Source organism: Phoca vitulina, unplaced genomic scaffold (assembly GCF_004348235.1).
Source record: "Phoca vitulina isolate PV1807 unplaced genomic scaffold, GSC_HSeal_1.0 scaffold6, whole genome shotgun sequence".
In the NCBI taxonomy this organism is placed as follows: Eukaryota; Metazoa; Chordata; class Mammalia; order Carnivora; family Phocidae; genus Phoca; species Phoca vitulina.
The window spans coordinates 11,164,495-11,169,058 of NW_022589709.1; the positions used below are offsets into that span (position 1 = coordinate 11,164,495).

The 4,564-nt window shown below is 38.7% G+C and overlaps 1 pseudogene; it reads right to left on the reverse strand.

The window, feature by feature from the left end:
- Positions 1-2,957: 2,957 nt before the first annotated feature.
- On the reverse strand, positions 2,958-4,352 carry LOC116631911 (annotated as a pseudogene).
- Between the last annotated feature and the right edge of the window lie 212 nt (positions 4,353-4,564).

Genomic DNA, 4,564 nt, shown 5'->3' on the forward strand with positions numbered 1-4,564 from the left:
CTTCCTTCCTTCCTTCCTTCCTTCCTTCCTTCCTTCCTTCCTTCCTTTATCCTTTTACAAACAGTGCAGCCATCAATATGTTGAAAAATATATCCTGGCATACATTTGCAAGTTTTGTTAGTATACATGTTTGTTAATAGCATTGTAGGGTTGTAGAGTATATGTAAGTTTAAGTCAGAATATGCTGGATATGTAATTAAGTAACAACAACACCAGATCTCAGTGGCTATGTATTGTGGGTTTATGGCTCTGTCCTATTACATGTGCATTATTTGTGGACTGGGGATCTAGATGCTCCCTATCTTCTTCAGTCCAGGACCAGTCTGAAAAAGAAGCCCCAAATGATAATATTGCCATGATTGTACAAGAGGGAAAAGAATGGAGCATACAACAACTTGCAAGTAAAAGCTTCTACTTTTAGACATCATATACAACGCTTCCATTCATATTTTATATGCTAAAGCAAGTTACATGGCCAAATCTGAATTCAACAAGGTGGGATGTAAAATGCGGGGAAGGGCACTACAGACAAATATGACAGTACATTTGGTGACAGTAATATAATCTACCAATATAGTCTGTATTTAACTTAGTATTTTACTAGTGATGTCAAGCTGTAGTCAGAGTAGTTGCATCAAATTTCACTTCCACCAAAAAGATCAGAATTCTGTTGTTCACATCTTAACCAGTGCTCCATATTATCTCACTTTTAAATTTTTATCAGTCTTAATGTGGATGAGTGATGTCCCATTGTTGTTTTAATTTGCATTTCCCTAATTATTAATGAGGTTGAACATCTTTTCAAATGTTGTAGGCCATTTAAAAAATTATGTGATATTAATGCAGTTAATTAATTAATGTGAAATTAATGTGAAAATGCTGCAGTTTTGTCTTATAAGAGAACTTAATGTTTTTCAATTATTTCGAAGTAAGTTTAGATTTACACTTAAAGTTGCACGACTATATATAGAGATCTAATATACTCTTCACTTAGAATTAATTTTTCTAAACCATTTGATAGTAAGTTGGGACATGATGCCCCATTACCTCTTAATACTTCAGTGTGTATTTCTTATGTAAAAGAGTAATCATAGTACATCCATCAAGATCAAGAAGTTAACAATGATCTAATATCACCTTTAGTCCAGAGATACCATTCAAGTTTTGATATAATTAAGTGTTCCTTATAGACCCAGGATCCAGTCCAGGAGCACGTTTGGTTCTCATGTCTCTTTAGTCTTCTACAATCTAGAATAGTTCCTCTGTCACTGTTTCTCTTCATACCTTGACATTTCTAAGGAGTACAGGCAAGTTACTCTGTAGACTGTCCCTTAATTTGGAATGTGATATTTTTTTGTCATTCATGCTTTTTGCTTTGAATTCCACAGAAGTCATATTGTGCTAGTCTCAATGCATCATATCGGGAGGCACACCACATTGATTTGTCCCAGTACTGGTGATGTTAACTTTTATCTTTTGGTTAGGATGTTGAATGGCAGAAACCTACCCTCTAAAATTAATTAATTTGGATATTGTACCTAAATTGACAAGTCACTTAGGAGTATATTATGAGGACATTCTTCGAAATTATATACTAATCCTGCTCCTCATTCACCTACCAGATTTAGGATCCATTAATGATTCTTTTCCTGACTTACTTATGACGCTGGTGCTTGCCAAATAGTGATTTTCTAATTCTGTCTAGATTTACCAGTTAGCATGCTACTGCAAGGTAGAGTTTTTCCCTCCTTTCCATTTAATTAATCAATTAATTTGTATTTGTTTACTTATATCAGTATATACTTGTGTATTCCTATTTTACTCAAGGGTTTACAATCCCTTACTACCGCTATTTATTTTCATGGTAAAATTATCTAAGATGTGGGTGATGGAAGCCCCTTCTACCTGGCTTCTGTGACCTTTGACATGTCCTTGTCATTCTTTGAGCATTTCCTTATGTTCTGGCTCAACTAGTTGTTATAGGCTCATCTTACATTTTCCCTGTCAAATCAGCCATTCTTTATGGAGTCTAAGTTCTTTTAGTGAAGAATGCTGTTTAGAAACTAAGATCTAGGTATTCAGTAGGTTCATTGCTACTGAGGTATCATTGCTTCTAGATTCTTTTATTAAACACAGATAGGAAATATAGGTCTATATGTGTATGTGCACGCACACATACACACCCCTATATGTGTAGGTAGACAAGTTAAAAATCTTGAGTTTATACTGATATTTTCTGATGCTAATCGAACACCACAGAGTTTCATCTAGTCTTTCCTTTTCCATGTTCCTAACTCCCTTCTCCAACGGTGAGAAATTTGGCTTCCAATGCCCTTAGTCTATTTACTTATTAGATCAATTTCCCCTGTATGTAGTCAAACTTATGGATTAGTCAGCCCAAAGGTGAATCCTAATGCACTGACCATTCTCTTCCACTGGTCCTCACTCCTTTTATGCATGCAAACCAAAAGTTCCACAAAAGAAGGGAAGGCAATAAGGAGGGAAAACAAGTCAGAAATCTCAGCTCTGGACATGAGCCCTGCCTTTTCGGTGAAATCCAAGGCCAAGCCCCTGACATTCACAAGTACTATTTAAAATTTCAGATCCCTGCAAAGGAGAAAGAGTACATGGAGAAGAAGTACTTAATTTTTTTTTTTTTCTCATTAAACTTTTGTTTTAATGGGTCTCAAAATTCTGTGACAGATTTTTGGTCAAGTTGTTTCCATTAAAAAGTACTGATTTTAAAAACTAATAACTTAAAACTGCCACACACACACACACACAAAAACAAATGGTCCACAAAACATTCTCCTTTCCTTCTGAAGTAAAAGTTTTACGATGCATTGTTATCATTAACCAGTCTTTTACTATTAAACTTAAATGGCCAATTGACACAGTTCTGAGACCATTCTTCCACCACTGATTAAAACTGGGGTGGCAGGTATTGGGTATAATATTCATTTAGCCTTCTGAACTTTCTGGGCAGACTTGGTGACCTTCCCAGCTCCAGCTGCCTTCTTGTTCACTGCTTTGATGATACCCACAGCAACCGTCTGTCTCATGTCACGAACAGCAAAACAACCCAAAGGAGGAGTCAGAGAAGCTCTCAAAACACATAGTCTTGCCAGGAACCATATCAACAATGGCAGCATCACCAGATTTCAAGAACTTGGGACCATCTTCCAGCTTTTTTCCAGAACGACGATCTACTCCTTCAGCTCAGCAAACTTGCAAGCAATGTGAGCTGTGTGACAATCCAGCACAGGTGCATATCCAGCACTGATTTGGCCTGGATGGTTCAGGATAATCACCTGAGCCGTGAAGCCAGCTGCTTCCATTGGTGGGTCATTTTTGCTGTCACCAGCCACATTGCCACGATGAGCATCTTTGACAGATATGTTCTTGACATTGAAGCCCACATTGTCCCCAGGAAGAGCCTCACTCAAAGCTTCATGGTGCATTTCAACAGACTACTTCAGTTGTAACATTGGAGCAAGGGTGACCCCATGCCAAGTTTAAGAACACCAGTCTCCACTAGGCCCACAGGGACAGTACCAATACCACCAATTTTGTAGATGTCCTGGAGAGGCAGATGCAAGGGCTTGTCAGTTGGACGAGTTGGTGGCAGAATGCAATCCAGAGCTTCAAGCAGTGTGCTTCCACTGGCATTCCCATCTTTACGGGTGACTTTCCATCCCTTGAACCAAGGCATGTTGTCACCATTCCAACCAGAAATTGGCACAAATGCTACTGTGTTGGGGTTGTAGCCAATTTTCTTAATGTAGGTGCTGACTTCCTTAATGATTTCCTTGTATCTCTTCTGGCTGTAGGGTGGCTCAGTGGAATCCATCTTGTTAACACCAGCAATTAGTTGTTTTACACCCCGTGTGAAAGCCAGAAGGGCATGCTCACGGGTCTGCCCATTCTTGGAGATACTGGCTTCAAATTCACCAACACCAGCAGCAACAATCAGGACAGCACAGTCAGCCTGAGATGTGCCTGTAATCATGTTTTTGATAAAGTCTCTGTGTCCTGGGGCATCAATGATGGTCACATAATACTTGCTGGTCTCAAATTTCCACAGGGAGATATCAGTGGTGATACCACATTCACGTTCAGCTTTCAGTTTATCCAAGACCCAGGGATACTTGAAGGAGCCCTTTCCCATCTCATCAGCCTCCTTCTCAAATTTTTCGATAGGTCTTTTGTCGATCCCACCACATTTGTAGATCAGATGACCAGTAGTGGTAGACTTGCCTGAATCTACGTGTCCAATGACGACGATGTTGATGTGAGTCTTTTCCTTTCCCATTTTGGTTTAGGTTGAGCGGTGGTTTTCACGACACCTGTGTTCTGGCAGCAAACCCGTTGCAAAAAAGCAGAAGTACTTAATTTTAATGTAGATGAATTTATCAATTTTTTTTTATGGTTTCTGTTTTTTTTACAACTCATTCAAGAAGTCTCCTACACCCGAAAACACTGGAATGTTCTCAAATATTGTCTTCTCAGTGGTACATATTTCTGCCTTCACATTTAGGTCTTTTAATGTCCTTGGAATTGATTT